A 26309-nucleotide genomic window follows, 5' to 3' on the forward strand; every position below is an offset into this window, starting at 1 on the left:
TAGACTGGACACCAAATATATTTTATTATCCAGCGCTTTTGAATTGTCCATTCTGTGGGGGAAACCTCATTACCCCAGGGTCAAATTTTACCCATTCTTCCAGATCCAGCTCAAATGACCCTTCTTTTATGAAGCCCTTCCTTCCCCCAGCCCCCTGTTGGTTGAAGGGCTCTTCCTTGGGGTCAGCTTTGTGGCAGCTCAGTGGCATTGATTCGATTGGTTCATTAAATGGGTAAAATACGGGAGAATTGTATACTGTCAATTAAGAATTGACAGTGTACAATTTATTTTAAACAGAGTGGTCAGTTGTTTTGTTTTGTTTCGTCACCGTCTTCGGTCTGCAGGCTCCCAGATGGATGTGGAGCCTCACTGATCCTGGTCTAGCCAGGATACAGGCTTTCCAGTGACCAAAATAGCTCTGGTCGGGGGCTAGTGGACAGCTGGGCTGGAGCTGCCACCTGCTTTGTTGCCAACAGACTCCTCTAAAGTATTTGACTTTGGGAAGTTATTTAAAATAATAGTCTTTTTGTGCCACCCATATATCAATTACCCAACATGTATTATTTTAAATTCTGAAAGCCATCATCGAATTTTTCACCATTTTACAGATGGGAAAGTTGAGTTCGAAGAGGTGACTTGACTTTTCCAAGGCCACCCAGCTGGTAGATCACTGTATCATGGTTCTGAGAGAACTGTATGGCTTAAACCTGCCTGGGAACATAACAGGTTCTTAGTAAATAATGATTAATATTATTGTCATTAATGTGATTTTTTTAAACTGATGAATGTAAGTCTTCTAGGAAATTCAGAGCTCCGTGTTCTTTCCACTGTATCAGGGTACTTCCATCTGCTATCTTTTTGTCTGCCTCCTTTCTGGTTGAAATCATAACCAAAAAAAGAGAGGTCACTCCCTTGATATCAAATGATAGAATTTATAGAAAAGTCATTTGAAAGCTGTGAAGCATCTATGAAATGTTAGGTATTACCATTATATTATTATTATTAGTCTATCTTCATTAGATTGTAAGGCCTGGTGGGTAGGAAACTTGCCTGATTCTTCTTAGCATCCACGAAGTCTGGAAAAGAGCAGGTACTTACGTGAGGCATGATAAATATACTGGGCATAATACAATTGTTTTTACTTGCTTTCAGAAGTAAACTCGCATCTCTGGAAAGAGGTCTGGCTCTGATCTGGGCTGACATGGGAGCAGGCTGATTCCGTGACAACTCAAGCGAGGCAGATAGCCTGAGAGGATAGGGCCCATTTATTCATTCAACAAGGGGATTTGAGCATCTATGTGCCAGGCATTGCTCCACCTAAGGAAAACAGCTGTGAACAAGAGAGATAAGGCTCGGGAAGGGGGCAGATGATGCATAAGGAAGAGAAGTACAGACTGCATTGGGGAGCAAAGCAAAGGAGAATGACTAAAGTGAAATAGAGTTAAGAGGTAGGGACTAGTATGAGGCTGCTTTGGACAGGGGGTCAGGATGGCAGCTGTGAGGAGGCAGCACTTGCTGTGAGATCCGGATGAAGAGCAGGAGCCAGCCGTGTCCAGACCCGGGCCAGCCATGTCCAGTAAACATCAAGGCCCTGATGCAGAAATGAGATTGGCTGTTTTGAGGGCCAGTGGGCCGGTGGGCTGGTGGAGCTGGGGTGTAGGGAGCCGGGTGAGAAAAGGGCTAAAAGATGAGATCAGAGAAATAGTCAGGAGCCATGTTGTTCAGGGTCTCAGCTGCAGTCGAAAGTAAACCTGAGCTTGGGTTTAATTCCAAGATGAATTAAAAAGCCATTTGGGGACTGGGGGGAGGGAGGCAATTTAAATAGAAGAATAATATGCTATGGCTTATGCTTTAAAAAGTACCTTTCTGGCTGGTAGATGGAGGATGAACTGAAGAAGGGTAAAAAATGTAAGCAGGGCAGACCACTTAAAAGGCTACTGGAGGCAACAGATGATGTCAGCTTGGACCGAGGTGGTAGCAATGGACACGGTGAGAAGCAGATACGTCGTTCATGTATTTTGGAGATAACAGCTCCTGGGCCATGCTGATGGATCAGGTGTGGAAGATCAGGGAGCCAAAGGAATGGAAGATGAATCCTGGGGTTTTGGCCTAAACAATGAGGTGGAGGGTGGTGCCATTCACTGAGACAGGGAGGATCAAGAACCATGTGGGAGCAGTGGGCACCTAGGGCTTGGTTTCAGCCAGGTGTAGCGTGAGATACCCAAACGGAAATGTGGCGTCGGTGGTTGTAAATTGGATTGTGAATCTGGACATCAGGACAAGGTCAAAGGGTTTTTCATTTCTGAGTCTGGGTTCTCTGTGTCCTCAGGACTCCTTTCCCCTGGAATGAGAAAGCATTGCTCCTAGTATCTGGATTTTGTTTCATACCAGAAGATTGATTAACAAATGTTTGCCTATTCAGGATCAAAATTAGCATCTGTAGTTGGAAATGGCCAAGTTTCCCATCTTACAGATGAAGACAGAGGTAAAGATGAGATGAAGTAAGTGACCCAAAGTGACATGGTGTTCTAGTTTGCTAGCTGCTGGAATGCAACACACCAGAGATGGATTGACTTTTAATAAAAGGGGATTTATTTTGTTAGTTCTTCAGAGGAAAGGCAACTAACTTTCATCTGAGGTTTTTTCTCACGTGGGAAGGCACAGGATGGTCTTTGCTGGTCTTCTCTCCAGGCCTCTGGGTTCCAACAACTTTCCCTGGGGTGATTCCTTTCTGCATCTCCAAAGGCCTGGGCTGAGCTGCAAGTGCTGAGATGAGGAATGCCGAGCTGCTTGGGTTGTGCTACGTTGAGTCTCTCATTTAAGCACCAGCCAATTAAGTCAAACGTCACTCATTGCAGCAGGCACACCTCCTAGCCGACTGCAGATGTAAATCAGCAACAGATGAGGTTCACATGCCATTGGCTCATGTCCACAGCAACAGAACTAGGTGTCTTCACCTGGCCAAGTTGACAGCTGAATCCAACTACCACACATGGCTTCCTACGGCAAATCCAACAGTAGGATGCTTCTAGTCCAGGGTTCTTTCTACTACATCACAAGATCCCTCTGTAGGAGTGCTCTGTGTCCGTTTTGACATAAATCCTAGAGGTGGTCTGCGAATACCATGGAGGTTTCTTGGCAGTTGTCTACATGGCGTTGGGGTTTTGTGGCCAGTGACATGATCAATAATGTGACTGTGCCTGCGTCTCGTTTCTAATAGAAATGACATCTGGGAATTAAAAGTCTGAGTTATTTTTGTTGCAAAGGTTATGACTTTTGTTTCATTTTCTTGCTTTATTCCTCTGACTAGGATCTTCAGCACAGTGTTGGACAGAAGTGGTGCAAACAGACATACATGCCTTGTTCCTGACTTTAGTAGAGGAGGAGAAAGTTGGTTGTAGGTTATTTCATACACGCCCTTTATCAGGTTGAGAAAGGCATCTTCCAGTCCTGGTTTGCTAAAGCTTTTTTCTTTTTTAATCATGAATAGCCATTGAATTTTGTCAAGTGCTTTTCCTGCATATATGGAGATAATCACATGGTGTTGTTGTGTTTTATTTTTTTTTTAGGACATGGACACACATGATGTTTTTACTTTGAGCTATAACTGTGGGGAATTGCATTGATTTTCCAATATTGTACCAGTCTTGCACTCTTGGAATAAGCCTGCTTGGTCATGACATATTATCACTTTTACATATTGCAGGATTTGATTTGCCAATATTTTGTTAAAGATTTTTCTCTATGTTCATGAAATAGAATGGATTATAGTATTTTTTTATTATAGTATTCTTTACTTGTAATATTCTTGGCTAGTATCAGGGTTATGCTAGCCTCATAAACTAAATTGGGAAATAATCCCTCTGCCTCTGTTCTCTGCAAGAGTCTATATGAAGTTGATATTACTTTTTTTTTTTTTTTGATGTTTGTTAGAATTCACCAGCAAAGACTTCTCAGCCAAGAAATTTCTTTGGAAGAAAGTTTTTAATTATAAATACCATCTCTTGTGCAAGTATAGTGCTATTCAGATTGTCTATTTTTTCTCATGTCAGTGTCCAGGCAAAAATTCTACTTCAACTAAATGTTCAAATGTATTGGCATAAAGTTTCTCACAATAATCTTTTATTAACCTTTTAATGTTTGAAAGATCTGTAGTGATGTCCCTCTTTCAGTCCTTATATTGTTAAGTTGTATTTTTTCTTTTTTTCTTGATCACTCTACCTAGAAATGTACTGATTTAATTGATTTCTTTCAAAGAACCAACATATGATATTCTTGATTTTATATCTTTTGTTTCATTGATTTCTGTTCTTACCTTTATCATTATTTTTGTTTCTAGATATTTTTGCTTCAATTTGCTCTTCTTTTTCTAGCTTAATTTATTGATCTTAAATTATTGATCTTAAACCTTTTCTAATAGAGGAATATAAAGGTCAAAATTTCCCCCTAAGCATTGCTTTAACTGAATACCACAACGTCTAATATATATTTTAAAATATATATATTTAAAAGTAATTTGAATTAAATTCAACTTGAAAACACTACAGATTTCCTTTTACCGATGATATCTACTTTAATTCTTTTGTGGTCAGATAGCATACTTTGTTGTTTTCCTTTGAGATATATATATATCTCAAATATATATGTATTTTTTTTTTTTTTTACGTGGGCCAGCTATGGGAAACAAACCCAGGTCTCCAGCATGGCAGACAAGAATTCGGCCACTGAACCACCATTGCACCACCCATGTTTTATTTTGGTGAAAATCTGTGCACTTGAGAAAAATGTGAATTCTGAAGTTGTTGAGTATAGTATTTGATACATGTTAATTAAGTTAGGCTGGTTGATAGTGTTGTTCAAATCTTACATATTCTCACAAATTTTTTGTTTACTTATTCTGTCAATAACTAAGACAGGAAAGTTAAAATCTCTAATTACAATTGTCACATTATTTCTTCATTTAGTTGTGTTTGTTTTTGTTTTATATATTTTGAAGCACTGTAGGATCATTATGCTTTCTTGATGAAGTGGTTCATTATTAAATGTTCCTTTTTGTGTCCAGTAATATTCTTTGTCTTGAAGTCTACTTTGTCTGATATTAATATAAACCAATGTTACATTAAAAAAGAAATAAAAAACAAAAAGAAAAAAGTAAAAACATAACAATATTACTATCATATTCCAGCTTAATTATAATTACTGTTTGCACATTATATCTTTTCCTATTTATTCTTTTTTCTTTTAACTTATCTGTTTATTGATATTTAAAATATAACTCTTTAACATGTAGTTAGAGCTTGCTTTTTTAATCCAGACTAACAATTACAGTCTTTAATGGAAGTGTTTAACTGGCTTACATTTAAAAGTAATTGTTGATATAGTTGGATTGAAGTCTACCATCTTGTTCTTTATTTTCTATTTTTTATATCAGTTTTTTCCACCTTTCTCTCCTTTTAGAATAATTTAGTATGTTTTAGTATCGTTTTATCTCTTCTGTTAGCTTTTGACTATACCTTATTGTTTTTTTATTTTTCCTGGTTGGTTTAGGAATTATTATTGCCTTCTTATCATAGTCAACCATGAATTAATATGATACCACTTCATGTATCTTGCAAGATTCTTACAGGATTTACCTATACCATTGATAATAAAGTTTTGGTAATGGATGGTGATGATGGTGGCACAACATTGTGAATGTAGCTAACAGCACTGAATTAGATATGTGAATGTGGCTAAAAAGAGAGATTTTAGGTAGTATGTATGTTACTAGAATAAAAACTTTTTTAAAAGAAAACCCATAGGACTATACAATACAAACAGTGAATCCTAGGGTAAACCGTAGACTATTGGTAATAGTAAGATTATAAAAATGTTCTTTCATCAGTTTTAACAAATGTATCTACTAGTCCAGTGCAAGATTTTAATAATGGGATCTCTGTGTTGCATGACTTTTCTGTAGACCTACAATTTCTCTAATAAAAAGAGATGTATCCATATCTATCATTGTGCTATTGTCATATTTTTACTTCTACAAATATAATAAACCACACCATACTTTATTATTTTTGCTTTACACAATTATTTTTAAGGAAATTATGAAATTAGAAAATTAAAAGTCTTGTATTTACACATGTATTATTGGATCTTTTCACTCCTTTATATATGTTCTTCTTCAGTTGAAGACCTTCTTTAACATTTCTTGTAGTGCGGTTCTGCTAGTGATGAATTATCTCAGATTTGTTTACCTAAAAAATGTGTTTGTTCTGCCTTCATTTTTTGAGGAATATTTTCACTGGATATAGAATTCTCAAATAGCAAGTTTTTTTCTTTCAGCACTTGACATTCCATTGTCTTCTGGCTTTCATTGTTTCTAATAAGAAGTCAGCAGAAATTTATTTTTTTTTCTCTCTCTCTATATTTGTGTTCCTTTTTTATCTGGATATTTTAAAGATTTTTCTCTCCTTGTCTTTAGCTCTCAGCAATTTTTTCCAATGTGCCTAGTTGTGTTTTTGTTTCTTAAGGTTTGTTAAATTTCTTGGCTCTGTGAGTTGATATTTTTCATCAAATTTGGGGGAAAAAGGCTAATTTGTTCTTTATATACTGTTCTGACTCAATCTTTCTTCTCCTTCTGGGAGTCCAATTACACCTTTGTTAAACCATTTTATAGTGCTCCTCTGATCCCTGATACTTGTTCAATTTTTTAGTCTTTTTACTTTCTGTGCTCCAATTTCTTTGATGTTTTCTTTTTCAATGTCCAATCTGCTATTGGCCCATTCAATGATTTTTTTAATTTTAGAATTTTCATTTAGTTCTTTTTTATGGTTTACATTTTGTACTGAGATTTCTCATCTGTTCACCTTTTGCGTTAAGTTCTTAACATGTTTTAAAATCTTTGCCTACTAATTCTAACATCTGTATTATATATCTGTCTCTGTTTCTCTTTTATTTTTTTCCTTAAGCTTTTTATTCTGAAATAATTTCAAATTTACAGGACAGTTGCAAAAATAATACAAAGTGCACACAGAGAACTCCAACATACCTTGCTCTTCCAGATAGCCAGATCTCCCAATCTTAGGATATTGTCACATTTGTTGTATCAGTCTATGTGTCCATCTATCTATCTATAGATGTATCTTTCTATCTATTTTCTAAACATTTGAGGGTAGAATGTATATGTCATGCTCAATGCACATTTCATAAAAGCAAAGATATTCACTTATGTAACCATCTTACCTACCATTACCAAGTTAAAAATTTTTAACATTGATATAGAGATTACAGTCTGTATTTCATTTTTTCCCAAATGTCCCAATAATGTTCTTTTAGCCTTTTCTCTGCCATTATTAGATCCAGCCCAGGATCATGTTTTGCATCTAACTTCATTGTCTCTTTAGCTGCTCTTTTTTTAAAACTGTGGGAACATATAAACTTTCCCATCTCAGCCACCCCCAGGCATACAATTCAGTGGCATCAAATATATTCACAATGCTGCACTACTGTCACGACTTATGAGAACTTTCCCATCATCCTAGCAGAAATTCTACACCCATTATACATTAGCTCTTTATTCTCCTTACCAATCCCCATCCCTGCTAACCTGTACTTTACGTTCTGTCTCTGTGAATTTGCACATTCTAGCTATTTCATATAAGTGGAATCATAAAATATCTGTTTATTTGTGTCTGACTTGTTTCACTCAACATAATGTCTTCAGTGTTCATCCATGTCGTGGCATATATCAAAACTTCATTTCTTTTTAAGGTTGAATAATATTCCATTGTATGTATATACCACATTTGGTTATCAATTCATCTGCTGATGGATACTTGGGTTACTGCCTCTTTTTGGCAATTGTGAATAATATGTAATGTACACTGTTGTATGGACCTGTTTCTTTAGACTTTTCTCTTGGTTATGGATCATTTTTGTTTCTTTCTTATCTAGTGTTTTTCTTAAAATTGTGTAAACATCTCCTAACCTATTCAGTCTCTGGAATCTCTACTCAGAGCTTCTCAATAATTATACTCTAACAGATTTCACCATAGTCTTTCCCTGTGCATTCACAGTTTAGAGCTCAGCTGAAAAGTCATATTTCTGGGTCCCAATCTCTCTCTCCCTCTCTCTCTCTCCCACTCCTTTCTCTCTGGTACCTACCACACAAATTCCAGACACTTCAGGAATCCTGAGCACTGATCATCAACTCTGCTCCAGATATCCTTCTTTGCCACCATCCTCAAGGTACTTCTAGGAAAGTGATTATGGGGCTGACTTCTTGTGTTTCCCTTCTCTCAGGGATCATATTCCTTCTCTGACTATTGTCCAAACTGTGAAAAATTTTGCTTCATATATTTTGTTCAGTTTTATACTTCTTTATGGCAGGTACTAATTACTCCATCATGCCTGAAAATGGAAGTCCCTAGTTAACTGAATAATTTATTACCCATAGGTTCATCTTAAGTCACCATAATTTGAGTAATGGGATATCTCTGAAAAGGCATGTGAAGTTAAGTATGTTTCACAAAGAGATGACCAAGATGATGCGTACAATTAATGGTATTATTTACAGATTCTGATATAATGCTTTTCCTGTAAGTATTCTTTGTGCTTTTACATATTTGCATGTGAGAGAGTAGGAGTAAGAGAAAATTAGAATAGGAAGAGAGTAATAGAGAGACCAAGCAATTGTAAAAGTGGGGCAGATACATTGGAAGGGTCAGAACTTTCATTTTTACAAGTAATATTCAGCATAAAAGTCAATCAAAGTTTTTAAATTTTTTAACTCTTCTTGTAATGTTAGCTAACATTTTGAATGATTATTATATGCCAGACATTGTTCTAAATGCTTCACAACTTATTTAACCATCATTAACTTATTTAACCATCAAAGCAACCCTTTGTGGTAGGTGCCTGTCTTGCCCGCCTTCTATAGATTAGAAAACTGAAATATTCAGAGATGACATAACTTTCCCAAGGTTACATGGTTAATTGGTGAAAATTGGGATTTTATCCCAAGTGTATGACTCCAAAATTTACATTTTTAGAGATTTTTGCCTTCATGTTAGAGAAGGATTTTGCTACTGGCTCTCCTATTTCCTCCTCAACCCCTTTGTCTCCAAACTAAAAAATCCCTTGGTTTTGGTAAACAAGAAAAACCTCACTGGGATTTGGTGCTGATGAAAGATACTTGACAATTGAAGAAAAAGTCCTGTTTTTTATCCAGAGATTATTTTTCACACTGGACTCTTCTACCATCTTCCATTCATTAACTTCAGTAATCAGTACTCTCTTTTGACATTCAAGTGACCTTTAAGTACAGGAAAGTTTGATGAGTGAATTAAGGAGATTTTTGGTGCCTATCTTCTTAATCTGGACAGTTTGAGAAACCAGCTGCTGATTGTGATGATGCGGCTATTGAGATACAAAAAGGTATTGGCAAAAATCATTTCCCTACATCAGAAATAACTCACACCAGGAGATTTTCAGACTAATTCTGTTTCTGACTTGGGGGTGGTGAGGCTGGATAGGCATCCTAGGAAACTAGGTACACTGGGTCGCTCTAGGATTTTCTTTCTGCAACTATATCTAAGAGATGCTGTCTACCTGGGATGAGGTCTTCTGGAATCTTTGAGATTTCCAGTGGGAAGGAGCTAGCAGATTGCAGGCTAGTATTACGGCAAGATCATTTTTCTTTGGCCACCTAACAGTTGTTCCCTGAGTCACGAACCACTCAATTCAGTGCATGTTAAACCACTTTTGAAACTCAGAGGAGAATGTCTGTGTGTGCTAAAACCAAGCCCCTGAGTCACCCAGCACATCGTAGGAATACAGCAGGGAGTAGGACTGGAAACAGTGCCAGGACCCACCTCCTGCAGCTTGTGTGGACCTTCAGGTGCCCATTCTACAGATGTCCTTCCAGGCCATGAAATCTCATGTCCTTATAGACAGGAGGTGCTGTTATCTGTTCCCTTTACAGTCTGCAAGCTTCCTGATCTACGTGGATTAGAGCCATGCACTATAGAGATTGTATGTTATTTGTCATCTCTAAGGAAACTGTATTGGATTAAAATATATGAAGCACAATGCAAATTCTTATTTACTAAAAGGACCTGAATTTAGACAGAACTACCTGGGCCCATTTTAGAACCAGATAACCAGCGTTCTTTTTCTCTTGTCAACCGGACTTCTGCAATTATTCTATATAATTGTTATTTTTCTTTTCTTTTTGGAAGGCGTCTCCTGTTGAAGAAAGAATCTAAACAGAGGCCTAAGTTCTGGGGAATTTTCCTCTAACAACAATAATAACACCAAGATAACTTTAATTTTATTTTAATTTCTGTTCCTTATTTTTCCACATGAGAAATGTGACATCTTCAGATATCCTGAGTTAGAATATGTTGTTTTCCTTGTGCTGGTTGAAGAAGAATCTCAAATCTTATGCTGTAATTTTTTTGTTTATTTCATGAAGAATTTCAGATGGTGCTTAACACTTTAATACTGCCTATAAAACCAAGAAATATTCTTTTATACTGAGAATATTAAAGATGTCCTTCAACTGACACTTCACTAGATATTTTTGGTTAAATATTTGGGTGCTATTGTTTTGAGAGTCACTGCAATAATAACAGCCAACTCAAAAAATGTCCTACGGAAGAGTCAGTTAAATATTGACTCTGTATCTACATTCATATTCCATCTCTTTCCCCCTTTTAGTTCTCCTCCGGTGTATCCATTCCTTCCTCCCTCCTCCAAACCACCTATGAAGTCCCATATAATAAAATGCTGAACTTGACATTATGAAATGCCATCATCAGTTTCTGAGGATTCCAGGACTAGAGACCAACCAGCAACTTCGTGGTTTAGAGCTCAAGGGCCCAGACCCAATTTTCTGAACTTCAGTGATACTGGGTGCAAGGTTAAAAACAAAAGACCATATGTTTATTGCCTTTGATTATTATATCAGCAGGGCTCAAATGTGTGTTGAAGGCAGCCAAAGGGTAAATAAATTAAGCTGAAGTGACTCGGGAACAGAGATGGACAGAGGTTAACAAGCAACTTTGTTCCTGACAGCAGCTCCACTTATAACTCAAGGGAGAAAACTCAATAGAAAACTCAAAGAACTAGAGTGCCAGAATGTTTTATTCGTAAACTTTCTCAACAGATATGGCAAAGAATAAATGTATGATGAATTAAGGGGACTGAAATCCATTTTAAAATTTCCTAGGCTCTTACCTACTAATGCATGTTTCCCTTTAATCCAACAGAATAGCTGCATCATGTGTTCTAAGGATGTGTATTTAAAAAGGAGACTATAAAATATGTTGATATAAAGACCATGAGACTTTCTCGATTCCACAGCTTGCTTTTTGGAGTAGCTTCTACCAGGACGAAGAGCTGTGACTGAAGCTCATATCTGTAGAATCTTTTTTCTCAGTGAGTTGCCTTTTTGACTTGTTACCTTTTTCACATGTTCCTACACCTGGACAAGACCCAACTGTCCATTGACTTTTATGGCAGTATCTATGGAAGGTTGCGAAGTCCACTGGTTAAGAGTGGATTTTTTAATTTGATGGTTATGCAGGCAGAAGGTAGATAGAAACAACGCTGAGTCACCCTGTCAGACAGCTGCTTTGTAAACAAAATAAGAGGGCTACAGCTTTGGCTTCGAAATCAAAAAGCCTTTGAATATCTCTAAATTTCATTTACCCTCTCCTTAAATACTGTTGTTTATTGAGCACTTACTATGAGCCAACTACTGTGCTCAACACTTTTATTGATTTAAACTCCACCACAATCTATGGAATAAGCATTATTGTGATTCCCATTTTATAGACTAGGAAACCAAGGCTCAGAAAGGCTATGAAGCTTGCCCACAGTTACATAGCTAGAAAATTAGAAGGCCACAGTTCAAATTCTCATCCATTTCATTTCAAAGTGTGGGCTCCTAACCCCTGTGAAGTGGACTAATGAATAACAGTATTATTGAAGCTGTGAAGAGCAAAAGAGATAATGCATGCAAAAGCCCCAAAAATGTAAACACAGCCAAGGTTTAGAATGATCAGAATTGAGATCATTTAAGAAAAAGGAAAACTAAGAAATAGTTACATGACATCATCATGGAAAAGTACATTCAAATGTCTATAAACCAGTGCTTCCTAGTTCTAGGAAAGCCAATTTGGAATTTCCCGAACACATTCTTTTCCTTGACAGTGCCCCATCAACATATCAAATGTGACGTCTTACATAAGTCAGGTGTGTGGCTGACCATTCCCCTTTAAATGTGTCAAGTTTTAGATGACCGGGCAGCTGTGACCCATTCATTGTTACCTCCAAGCGCAGTCGAGAGGGTTTGCTTATTTGTTCACGTTACAAAGACATTTGCACTGAAGTTCAGCCTTAGCACCGCGGGAACAATAATGGAGGTTACCAATAATCCAGAAAGTGTTATTTGTTTACTTATAGGACATAGGAGGATAAGAATCTACGAAACTGAGACATGATGTTTTTTATATGACCACCACAATAAAATATACACACCACCAAGTTATTTTTATTTTCCAATAGAAGTTTGAATGGATCCCCAGCATCAGTAAATTTAGAAACATAATGATCGAAATGCTTGATAGATTTACAGTTTAAACAACCTAAGCAAAAAAGAAAACTCAAATTTCCCAAAAAGATGTTTTCAAGTTCCACATGCTCCTTCTCAGGGATATATAAAACCCAAACGTTTGGGCCACAAAACCAAAATATACTTTCCCTCTCCACTGGGTCTACTGATTCTACAGATCTGCCAAGCCCATCACGAATGCTCTGCTTTTGCTGTATGGACTGGTCTGTTATAGTCAGAACCTTCTGATAGGTGATGCCCGAAGTAGAAGAGAAGATAAGGTTGAGATCCGTCCTTCTGTTGCTGCGTCAGGGAGTCAGCGAAAAGCCTTCCATCAGCAGCTGCTAGAAGGCCATGCCTACGATGGACCAACTACAGGAAGTCTCTCATGCAAACAGTCTTCGGCCAAAGGCAAACTGGCTTGCCTCATTCTATTTAATTAATAATTGAGCTGATTAATTATTTTGATGTTGTATGGACAGAGATGAACAGTTCCTAATATGTAGATTATGAGTAAAGGGACAAAAAAAAAAGGGGGTGGGTGGGTAAAGGGACTGTGGTCACCCAATATGTCTCAATATGAAAATGTAAACCTATACCCTGCTTACCATATGTTGCTCCCTTTGGGGAGCCCAGGGACTGAAAACTTAGAATTCATGCTTATGTCCCTTATACAGAAACATTTTCTAAATGCTTAAGTTTAATAGCAACAATAATTCTCTAACCAGAGATGGAGATAAATGAATTCACAGATGACTCTTTTTCCCTGAATTTTGAGTCTGTGGATAGAAAAAGTCTCTCAGAGTTATAAATTTGCATCAAATTTAATGCATAAGTAATATTTTGTTTCTATTGAAAAGAAGAGCATTTTCTGAAATTGGGACTGCACTAGAAAATCCAGATGGAATGGATTCCATATTCATGGTTTATCTTAGCCATCTACTGAGCTTTAAAGTTTTCTCTCTGAAAACCAAACCTGTCTCCTGTAAAAGGTTGGGTTGAGTCACAGAACCACTTTTCTAGCTGTACCCCAGCCTTCCCTCTTTGATCAAAAAATATGAAAGGAAGGGCTTGCACCCTAATCAACCTGAAGTGGTTTTGTGAAGTCACATGGGCTCTGTCCTTGGCGAGCGTGACCCGGATGTGGGTTATCCTAGGAAAAGAGAGACGGGATGTGGTTGCTGAATCCACTGCACAACATTTGGGGCTTTTGAGGGTTCTGCTGTTTTGATCCATCTGAGTTCTGTAGCTCCCAATGACTCAATAATAAATTTTGATATCTAAAGTTGAGCACTCATTTTCATCGTATCAAACAGAATATTGAGAATTACTTGGAGGATAAATAGAACAGGATATGGGATAAAGAAAGTAATCAGATTTTATAAGAAAAGAATTGCAACCCAAGATAGACTTTGCAATATTTTTGAAATAGCCCAGCCTCCTTTCCTCTTGGTTTTATGAGTATATGTACTTCTAGCAGAAAACAGGGCATAAATAAGGGGTCATCATGTGAAAAATTAAGAAATTAATCCCCTACGGAGAAAAAAATCTGGGCTAAAAGAATACATTTAGGTGAACCTAAACCGAAATGGCTTATGAAAGGACCATTTTCAAAGGTGTCCTTATGGATGGGATCTGTAGTTCTATGAGTTTTATGATTCATGATTAAATCCTTTTTTGTTTTGATTTTTTTTTTCTTTTTTAGCTCAACTTGATTAACACTTAACAGGTCCCATGTGTGATGCCAAACAGCAGATTTCCCAGCAGCCATTTTGCAGGCCTCAACAACAATGAAAAAAGGAAAAATATTGTTGCTTAAATAATATTTTAAGTCCAACTGATTCACAAAATGCAAATAGGTTTGTGGTTTTTAGATCTTGTGACTAAAGCTTTATTTTCCCGATTTTAATCTGGAGAAAGACAGTTACTTCTTTAAAATGGCTGAAAATAAAGGATTCCATGCAGGTCTTTTTTCAGTATGGCAGTAGCTGCTGTTGGAGCAATCAGCACCCATTTATTAGTGCTTCTGAATCAATCACATTTTAACTCTTTCTAGTCTGCCATTAGCCATTCGAAAGAATGATGAAGTGACACTTTAATGTTTGTTTTGTTTTGTTTTTGTATATCCCTCAAACAATATGTTTTTTAAAGGTAGCCTTTTTTTGTTTGTTTGATTTTTGGTTTTGTGAAATGATTGATAATTTTTTAAACTTTTTATTTTGAAATAATTCAAATCTATAAGGAAGTTGCAAACAATACTAAAATAATACACAGAGCTTAAATATACTTCCCCACTTTTACTCTTTCTTTTTCTTTCCTTTATCTATCTATCAGTTATATCTACCTTTTAAACCTTTGAGAATAGGTCGCATGTATCATGCTGTTTTACCATTTAATACTTCCATGTACATTTCCTAAAAACAAGGATATTTACTTATGTAGCCTTATTAGGCACCATTATCAATTCAAGAAATTTAACATTGATATTAGCCAAACAGTCTATGTTTAACTTTTTTCAGTTATCACAATACTGCCCTTTGGGGCCTCTTCTTCATTATTAGATCTGGCCTGAGGATCATGTATTGCGTTTAATTGTCTCTTTAGTTTTTCTTTTTTAAAATCATGGTAACGTACATGTAACCTTAAATTTCCCACCTCACCCACTCCCAGCCACACAATTCAGGGCATCAACCACATCCACAATAGCAGTGCTTCCATCACCCCAAGCAGACCCCCTGAGCCCCAGGTGCATAAACTCCCACCGCCCACACCCTTGCAAACCTGCACTACTTTTTATCTCTATGAATTATAAATTTGCATATTCTGGTTATTTCATGGAAGTGAAATCATATAGTGCCTGTCATTTCGTGCCTGGCTTATTTCACTCAACATGGAGCCTTTAAAGTCCATCCAGGTTGTAAAATGGATCAGAACTGATGGATAATTTTTCGTTAAAGGGTTTCTGCAAAAGGCAATTGAACAAATCTTACGCTGAATAAATTAAGCCATTCCTACATTCAGTTTTCTTTTTTAAAAAAGTTACCTTTAGTTAGTAATGTAGCAATATGTCTACAAAAATGACGACCAAATAATGTTTCATTTTTGTATAATGGAGGTAAAGCACTTTTATTTGTTCATGAAAAATGGGGTGGGGGAAGCACCCAGGTTTTCCTACATATAAGTTCCAAATTAAGAAGCCCCATGGTGAACTTTTAAAAGAAGAAAAGTAAAACAGACCCTGGTAAGTTTTAAAACATGTGTACCAATTTCTGGATGATGACTGCTTTAACTGTCACAAGAATTCTGGAAGGCCTCAGATTCACATGGCATATAGTAAGAGTTACAATTCAGAATGCAATTTCAAAAAAAAAAAAAAGCAGTTTCAAAAATCACAGTACTTCCAAGTCTTAGTCAGTTTAGTTTCCTGTCTAGACATGCAAATTGAACTGAAGAGTTAAGCAATTATTCAGATAATTCAGAGGGAAAAAATCTCACTGGAAAAAGAAGATTTGGGGAGTCTGAAATAGCTCGGTTGTTTGCCCTCACTGATCAGTTCACCGGATAATTTAACTTCACCCCAAGAATTTAAAGAGGGCCATAGGATTTGAATTAGGGAGAAATTTAATGAGGACTTCTTTCTTTCTTTCTTTTTTTTCTTCTCTCTTATATATTAAACCTCAATGAAATGTGTATAATTTAAAGGAAAAGAAAGACCCTTGGAGAATCCTCTTTCAAGAAAAATGTGAACACTATTTTTATAAGGAACAGACAAGTGTTATAATAGTAATGACCCCTTCTCCCCCCAAAAAGTTTTCTGATGACTAACCTTTAAAGCACCTTTCTTTTTTTCAGAGGCAATGACAAGATGTAACAGAAATTAGAGAGACTCATCAAGCTGCCTATCAGCTGGATGTATGCCTTGCAGCCAGATTCCTGTGATATTTGTATATTCTTGTGAATGAAACCATTTATATAAAGGAAGGAATTATCTGTGTATCTAGTACACACTAGGGTTATTGATAGTTGCTTTAAAAAAAAACAGTGAAGCCATGAAATGATAAAGTTTCAGAAATTCAAAAGTAATTGCATTGATCTGGTTAGCTAGAGATAGATTATCTTTTCAAAATATTTTGAAATCCCATTATGATGCCATATTAAAAACTTTAAAAATAAACATCCACATAAAATTAAAATGAGTTGCAAATTTCGAAGTAAAAACTAGGTAGATTAATACTACATAGAATTTATCAGATATTTAAATTAAAATATGAAATCCATTCATGCCGGAAATTATTGCTGCCAAGGCTTCTCATGCATCCTGTTAGAAAATTAGAATCATAATATTTAAACCAGGAATAGGTAAATGAGCATGAAAAGAAAGCTTAGTCTTTATATCACTTATTCTTCAAATATAGACTTCAATACATGAAACAGAAATATTAATTCTAAACTGCTTTAAAGAAAGGTTCAGGGACACAGAAAATTGAAATGACAGTTCTTCTCCAAACAAAAATATTATCAAAATCAGGTTTCCAAATATCAAACCTAAATGGCTGTTATCTGTTTCAAAAAGCCTAAACCTTAGGAAACTAAATTGGTAAAATATAAAGAGAAAACAAAACCAAACATTTAAATTTCTTCTCATTTATATTTCACTACAATTTTGTAATAGTTGAAGATTTTTTTCTTCAAGGTAGCAAAATTAAATATTTTGAATTCTTAACATAATATTAAAAAGCTTGTAGCAGCCTACTGTCAGTCATCACTAAATGACAAATTAAGGGTTATTGATAAAATAATATAATTTTATTTTTTGAACTTCATGTATTTTCAGAATTAAAGTAAAAATAGATAATTTTAACATAATCTGAAAAACTAAACTTGATTATTAACAAATACAATTTGGCAATTTGTTTATAGTTCAGAAAAAACAGACATGACAAAAATATATTTTTAAAGAATCATACCTTAAATATAAGCATGCAAAATATTTTATCACAATTTTTGTGAGCCTTATTTTTAAAGAAATAATCAAATTATAGAAAGAGGATGCTATCTTTACAAATTAAGTTGTTTAAATTGTTGCCAAGTAAGAACATTTTCCTGAAGGCAAATTGAGAGCATAGAGATTCATTGTCAGTTTAGTCCTGACATCTGGATCTACGATAATTCACAAAAATGGAAAAAAAAGACCAAAACTAATGATTTTGGTCTAAGAGCTAACCTATAGTACTGTTAAAAACTGATATGATTATTTTCTACCAAAGGGAATTATTGGCAACTCTTAAATTTTAATATGGATTATTTTGAATACATAAAGGTTTTCATTTAGGAATAAAACTATTGTGAACATTTAAAACAGTTTAAATTCTTGATATTTAAAATACTGTTAAAAAATTATTTGAAATACTAAAAGAAAATTGAGCTAATTCCATTAAAATTTTTATTTCCATGAAAAACAAGGCATTACTAAAAAAATATTAATTGGTTCTGATTTTTTTAATCTAATTTGAATTTTTGAAAATTTTAATTAAAAACTTACATTATATCTATTGATAAAACAATGGAAACATACATTCTGAGCAAAAGACATTTAATAGCATTTGCTAAAAACTAAAAGTAATCTTATATTTTTAAAAATTATTGTAGTTCTTTTTTATATTTGTAAAGTAAAATTTACTTTGAATGCCAATCAATTAAATAATCTGGTATTTTATTGCTCAGATTTTTGTACTCTTTAGTTGTTATATTAATCTTCTATTTATCTTTAGAATTTGTTTTTAAATTCTAAACAGAGTGCAGATTTTAGTACTTGCCACTTATTAATTTGTTGGTTTTGAAAATGCATATAAAAGTATTACCTTTCTTGGCTTTACGTACAAATAAATGAACTAATATCAAGAAACAGAAACTGTATGTACAGTGAACTTTTTAAAAGTTTTAAAAGTTGCTAAAACAATGATTTCCAAGAAAATAAATATTTTTATTTTATCTGAAACCCACAGCATCACAAATAATGCTTTCAAAGGAAAATAATCTGTGAACTTTCCATCTTGCCAACTCTTAGATTTAAATGAAACAGCTGTAACATATTATCATTTTAATGCAAAATGTAGCTCAAAATATGGTTTGTAATAGCATCTTACTGAACTAAATGTTTACATTATAATAAAAATAAATGTCATACAACCTATAGGGTAAAAAAAAAAAAAATCACCCTTAGGGGGTATTACATAGAAATAAGAACTACCATAGAAAGAATCAATGCAAAGGGAAATTTCAATATAGTTTTAGAGCCTTCAAATCCACAGGGAAATGATTGCACTCACTTTAATTTAATTAGACTTACATGTTTCACAATTTTGAAAGTTAAAAAGGGACAGCCTGTGTATGAAAAGATCTAAAAGGTTATGTGATTTAGCTTGATCTACCTGATGTTTACAAATATCCAGTTGTTAGGCATTGCCCAGGCAACACAGCCCTGTGCATTTTTTAAATTTTCATCTAGATGTATTAACATTGTGAAAGCACGGTAATTAGTTTTATAATGATTATATGAATTATATCAACGTTATGAAAAATATTAGGGATAAACCCAATCATCTCCTGAATTTGCTATCTAAAGGTTTAAATTTTAGTCTTGGTATTTTAAAGTTTTTAATTGGATTATAGTGAACTGTGTTTAAGGAAAAAATATGTTTCTAAGTTCAAATAAATATGACATGATTTAACAATACATTTATAGTGATACCTTATCAAATAGGAGTCATAGTTGGCAATTCACTAAAATGGAATTTTACTGTTTCATTATTACTTTTATGCAGTCACTGGATAGTTTTAAACATTTTCTTTAATATAGTAATGTTAGATCTGTTATTATAATCATTTTAGAGTAGGTTTTAAAATTTCATAGTATTAACAAAATCTGTATTCTGGTCTCTTAAAATATGTGTCAATATCAAATGAAAGCTTACCAAATTCAGCATTTATTTCTCAAATACATTTTCAGATATTCTAAAAAATATTCTTTTATTTAGATTCAATTGAAGATTTCTGAAGTATACTAATCTTAAAAATCTTGATCATGATAAATAAATCTTTAAAGAGTTTTAGTTTTGCCTAATATTATAAAAAAATTTACTGGTCTTACAAAATATTTTTAGAGAGAATTGAAAAGCACAGGCAGAATTTTCTTTTTACTACTTTTAATCTGTCATATCATTTTTACAAACTCAGTATTGGTCCAAAAGCTTTTGTCTTCATGGCACAAATTTTTTATAAAATGCCACATAAGAAGAAATATAAAATTATATTTTATGTACAACATGCCACGTAAAATAATTATTATGAAGCAATGATTTTTTTAATTACTGAAGAAACTGGACCCCATTTAAATGAAACCATTCTTCATTCTTGAAAACAAATATTTTTCTTTACTTTCTTTCCTTGTCAGATTCCTGTATCTTGTCCTTATAGTAAAATCCCAAATTGCTGAAGTACTTTATATTTAAAACTTATCCCCAGCAAAAAAGATTTGGTTTAAGTAATACCACCGACCACATTATTGGTTTGTGTTTGACAACTATTGGCTATATATCTTTTGCTATCCAAATGTTACCCTCCCCTCCAAAACAAAAGTCTCTGGCCTTGATCACTTTTCACTGATGCTAGTGGCTTGAATTTTTAAAGCATTTTTAATTGTCAAGATCTGTTAGCCATTCAGATAAGCACTGGCTCACAATTTACAGGTAAGAAAGTAATCGGCTACCCAAAGACAAAAATGTAGAGCAAATATAAATGTTAATAAAAATGAACATGAAGATCACTTTGTCCCTCAGCAATTTTTCAGGCTACTTTGATTTTAAAACATTGTGTCCCAAAGATGTTGTCTGTGTTAGAGCCAGTCTGCAGAGCTGTGTTTGCTTTCCGAGCCATCTTTTTCACCTGCCTTTTAACCACGGCCAAAGAAATGAGAAATGAATAAATATATGGAAGCATACACTTATATTCTTTAGCGTTTATGTTTTTATTATATTCGTGACTCTAAATACTGCATTATACCATTGATAAAGCCGCCCCAAATCTCTCTTAAAGAGCTCCAAGATTCCTCTAAGTAATTTCCAAATAAGCATTGTTGACTCTTGCAACATCAGTTGACTGCTTAATCAAAAGTGTTATGGGCTATATAAGCATTTAAGAACGTCACTTATCCTGACTGACCATCCCTATCACTAATCTTATCACTATACTTGACCCAGTGTCTGCCTCTATGTTTGTAATTGTGATGAGGCAGTTACTTGATCAGACGTGACCCAACCACTGAGGATTTTCTCCATGTTGGTACTCTTGGATGTTGATTTACCCAAGGGAAACAGCAGGAATGTGTCTGAAGAAACATCTTCATTCTTCTTTGTCCAAACAACCTGGAAAGATCTAGCTAACTGCTGATTCTGAAAAAACCTATCTATGATACTGGATCCTTTGCATCAAAAAATGATCAGCATTCTTGACAAACTTTGATAATCATCTTATAAAATTACAATTTCCCAAATGATCATTGGCAAGTGTGTATAAAAGACCCTAACAGGTCCTGGTTTCAAGTGTTGTCATCTAAGTCTGTTTCATTTCCTTGAGAACATTACTAGTATGTTTTTATACTACTACCTTGAGAATATTGCTAGTATTAGTAATTCTGCTACTAGTAATACTAGTAATTACTTGGTACTAGTCATGTGCCTTGAAAATATTATTAGTATATTTTTACTTGTCTTTGGTATTTGTTCAACTTTCTTTGGCTCTTAGCTTTAAATTTATTGAATGACTACCAACATAGATTATGTTGTTTTCACCCAAGAAAGCCATTCCTGTGGTGACCCCATTTAATGGCATTAACTGAGCCTGACTAGTGTCCTAGAGCCTATGTCATTAGGTGAATTCCTGCCTACTGCAGCTTCTTCCCTGTGTTGAATTATCTCTATGACAGAGGAAAGCCCATAGGCAAAACCTGATATTACTTCCAGGAGGAAATTTATAAATCAATAAAGTCTCCTTAACTGTTAAGAAGGGAAGATGCCATGTTGGAATTCTTTTTTAAGGTAACTACTTGTATTTAGTCTGATCTCCAATTCAAAGGGCATATGGGTGTTTGTTTGTTTTGTAAATTTGGGTTTTAAAGAAAAACATAATATACAAAGTGCAAATGTAGGCACTGAATAAACAGACACTATTGTTATTGCTTTCAGATACCAGTTAGGAGGATGTCTGATTCAGTGTCCGGAGACCTGATTTTGATCTGGGATCTGGCAGCGACCGTTGGTGTAAACTTTGGTAGTGAAGTCTTTGTCTGGAAAATAGGGATAATGCTCTATTCACTCCAAAGGGTTCTTTTCGATATTAAATGAGGTAAGATGATTAAAGTTTCTAGAAAGGCAAAATTCCAGTGTAAAGTACTCTGCGGCGGAGATGCTGAGATACAGCGTTGCAAAAGGAAAAGAGAATTGGGCTAGGGGGTGGAAGACCTGGATTGTCAGCCTCTTGGTTGCGTGACTTTGGGCAAATCACTTCTGCTCTCTTAATCCCAGTCTTCTTGTCCACAAAATATGAAAATTGGACTAGATAATGGCAACCCATGGTTTCTATAGGATGAGGAATGTTAGAGCAGGCATCTGTCATGGGCACGCCAGCAAAGTGCCAAGCTACACCTGAAGTGCGCTCAGGTTAATGCACTACAATTCTTTTTGCTTCTTGTGCCTCTGACGTCCTAGATTAGATTGCCCTGAAGGGGACTCCAAAATATGGCAAGCCCCTGTGTGTCCAGATATTTTTGATAACCAGAAACACTTCTGTTGTAATACCCAGCAGTGATGTATCTTGGCAGAGGTTCAGAGGAGGAACTAAATTTCTGTGATTCTATGAAGTTCATCTCCTTTGAAGAATCTAACTGAATGGCTTTTTAATGAAAGGGTGAAAGGGATGAAGGTCCAAGACGGTTGAATTTTTACTGCCTTAATATCTCACTTCTATTGAAGCTTCTACAGCTTTGACCTTAATGTCTCAAGGAGCAATCTTAACAGTCTAATAGGCTTCTTTAAAGAGATTTTTACTTCTACTTTTCAAAAATTGACACTGTTGGTGGCTTGGACACACGACTTAGACCACAAAAGAGATTTAAGTTCGGTGCAGTTAAGTTCAGTGAATCAGAGATGATGGATAATTTAACCTCAAAATAATAAAATATATAATGTGTTCTAGATTGGGCATAGAGTAAGGGATCTCAGGTTTCTCCTTATCTGTGTTTAAGAAGAGCTACGAACCATTAAGCGATCTTCCAAACACCTCTCCTCAAAATTTCTAAATGTAGCTTCTGATTTGTCCAGAGCATGGCCAATTCTAATGGGTACCCGTTGAGCTCCTTTCCACCCAGTCTGTAAAAGGAGACTATTGAGGTTCATGTTGGGGAGACTTAAGATCCCTTATCAACTTCCTGCTGTAGCAGAAAGCCGAATGAACAACAAGAACGAAAAGGAAATTTTCCCTTCGTTTCTTTCATTGTAAGAATTGTTCTCCATTAAACCCTTAGCTGCTCTGGCCTGCTGTGGTGTAGAGGAACACCCTAACAGGTTTCCACTTACAGAGGACTCTCTAGGGTGCTAGTGCCTTTCATCTGAACCGACGTCTGGAGTGTATGTCGGGTAGCCTTGGTTTCCTACTGATATTGTCCACATCCTTCAGAAAATGGGGTTATTGGGTTTTTAGTACAATTAGTTATGAACTTGTTTTTAATTTGTAGAAGTTGTGTTAGTCCATCCCCCTTTGGCGCCTCAGCACAGTACACATAAGAGCATTTCTTACTATGTGTACTTGATGAAGATTTGGCATAGAGATCAATATCTCCATGCTTACTGAGCAGGGCTCTTTCCTTTTGTTTGCAGGGGACACAGACTCCTCGTGTCTGCTTTTCCCCTCTCATCTCCTCTCAGGACCACACTTGGTTGGAGGGGACCCTGGGAGGCAGCTGGGTGACTGTGCAGCAGTGTGCCTGAGTGGAGGGGGGTGGCTAGGGAGGGGCAGATTAGGGCAAAATGGCCAGAACCTTTTTTCTCTCTGTAAAATTGTCAGAAAGTGCAATTCTTGATCTTTTAGTTTTGGTGGTTAATGTCTGTCGTGCCTCTGGATTCCTTTATGGCAGTCCCCACTTTTGAGATCTTTGCCGTCTTTTAAGTGAATGGGCAGTTCAGCAAGCCCTGTGGCTTTAAGTCAGCTTACCTCTTCATCTCCACAGTGAATGAATTGACTGAGACGGTCTCTGAGGACCCTTCCAACTTTAAAGACCAACATTTCTATTTTCAGGCATGTAGAAGCAATCAATTTATCAGTACATTTTTATTAAATGAGTAAGTGCTACTGACAGTCTGTTTCTGGGGACAGTGGAACAGGCTGCTTATAATGTAAACTCATTTCAAAAAGAAACTTTTTGAAGGAAACATCCTTTTCCTGTGGGGCATTTAAAATTTTCTGCTGGGTATAGTGCATGTATGTGTGTGTTGGGTTTTTTTGAGGTTGCTTCTTTTAACTCCCCTTGGGTGATGACCGGAAGGCATTGGTCAGGAGGATCACGGTTTTTCTTTCCCAGCTGCTAAAACAAATGCCATACAATGGATTGGCTTAACCACAGGAATTCATTGACTCCTGTTTTCTGAGGCTAGAAGGCTTGCTTCCTGCCAGGGTTTGTATCTTCACCCTGGTTGGCAATCTTTGGGGTTCCTTGGCTTTTCCATCACTTGGCACTCACATGGCAATGTCTTCTCCTTTCTCTTTGGGGTTCCATTGACTTCCACGTTCTAGCTGCTCCCTATGGCTTCTCTTCTATGTTTAATTTCCTTTGCTTATAAGGACTTCAGCTGCATTGGATAAATGCTTGCCCCCATTCAGTTTGGCCACACCTTAACTAATAACATCTCCACATATTCTGTTTACAAATGGGTTCACACCCACAGGACAAGGGGTTGAGACCGGAACAGGATTGAATCCCTTACCTATCAGTAAGGATGGGTGCACAACCTGTCCATCTGCACAGATGTGGGGTAACTCCTTAAATATTTGCAATTGCCTGGCTTTGAATGTTTTATTCAGCAGACTGATAAGGGTAGGTGGCCAACACCTGCATTATTTATTGGATTTTTCTGGAAAATTTTTGATGACTGAAGAAAAAGATTGAGGACTGTCTTTGGATTCTAGTTTCCCGTGGTGTCCTTTGGCCTCATTTTACAAGTAGTTCACTTTGTCTTTCTCTCTATATATAAGTCATATTTACATTCCTACGTATATATTTTTATAAATGTACATGTGGACATGTTGGTATGTGTTTTAAAAAGAGGTTCTTAGGGGAGCATATAGCTGAGTGTTGATAAGCATGGCTCATTCAGTTCTGAAACTGTCAGTAAATATTCTCTATATCATGTTTTTGTTGTATTTCCTTTATTAAAAAAATAGAATAAAGGATAATATGGTATGCTTTGGTTACGATAGAGGAACGAGGAGGTGTCTTTTCCCCTACCTTTTACTTCAGTGGAAAAAAAAAGTTATGCTTCCTTAGCTAGCTCAGTCATACGCAAATCTGTAAAATCACAATTTAAAAAACAATTGCAGCAATAAGGGGCCTTGTGGATTCAGAGAGAAGGGGAAGGACAGAAGGGAGAGGGTGAGGAAGAATGTTTGGCTGTTTCTGGCAATGTTCTCCCCCGAAATGACCTGGGAACAAAGCCCTCAAGACAGCTCCAAGTGTCAGAGCTCACAGAACCCTTGACCGCCTTCCCTTGTCGCATCAGTTTTTGAGAGACTCATATAGAGAATCTTAGCATTTCTTTTAAAGAAAAACACTCAGGTTTCTTGCCATTGGAATGGAAAAGAGATCATTTTAGTTAGGTCTCTCCATTCTCCTGATTATTTCCTCCATTAGGACAAGAGACCTTGTTCTAGTCTTTATGGTTGAGCATGCCTTAAAATTTAGGTCTGCTCAAGTCCACCCACACCCTACCTCTTTATCCCTAACTCCTAGAAATTCCAAGACAACTCAGCTGCCTTCCCCATGGACTATTATAATTCCACCTATACTGAATTAACTAAATGATTGAGGGGAAAGTAGATTTTTTTTCCTCTTTGAGCCTCAGTGGAAAATTACCAGCTTTGCATCTTGTGTACGTTATATAGACCTGTACTTAACTAAGAGATAAAATAACCCCATTAAACTATATGGTTATATTTAGGCTTTATAGTCCCCTTCTCCCACTCTCTTTTCTCCCCAATGCATAATGATTATTGACTGGAAACTTATATTTGAAATTCCACAGATCTTTTTTCAGGTTCTCATCGGTATTTGATTTAAGGTGCCATCCCTAAGAGGCATAAGGGTGAGATTAAATGATACGATGCCTGGTGGTCTGTCATATTACGGGTTTGGAGCGGTTAGTGAGGGTATTGCTTCCACAGTGGAATGGGTTGGAATGAGCTGCTTCAGAGGTAGTGTTTATTTAAGAACACACATGCACTGTCACTCGTGACAGGATAGGGATTTAAGGACATTGCCAAGAAAATTAGATCCCAGGTGGGGAAATCGGAATATGTTCTGGGTTTTAGAGAATTACTGTTAATTTTGTAGGTGTGATAATGGCATTGTAGTTATGTAGAAAAATGTTCTTATTTT

At 35.9% G+C, this 26309-nt stretch overlaps 1 long non-coding RNA gene across 2 annotated transcripts in view; it reads left to right on the plus strand.

Annotated features, from left to right (window-relative positions):
- The window catches only part of LOC143644890 (uncharacterized), a 119906-nt gene that overhangs the window by 53269 nt on the left and 40328 nt on the right, over window positions 1–26309 (plus strand). The gene's annotated exons all lie outside the window — the stretch shown is intronic.

The sequence above is a fragment of the Tamandua tetradactyla genome, chromosome 8 (assembly GCF_023851605.1).
Source record: "Tamandua tetradactyla isolate mTamTet1 chromosome 8, mTamTet1.pri, whole genome shotgun sequence".
Lineage (NCBI taxonomy): Eukaryota > Metazoa > Chordata > Mammalia > Pilosa > Myrmecophagidae > Tamandua > Tamandua tetradactyla.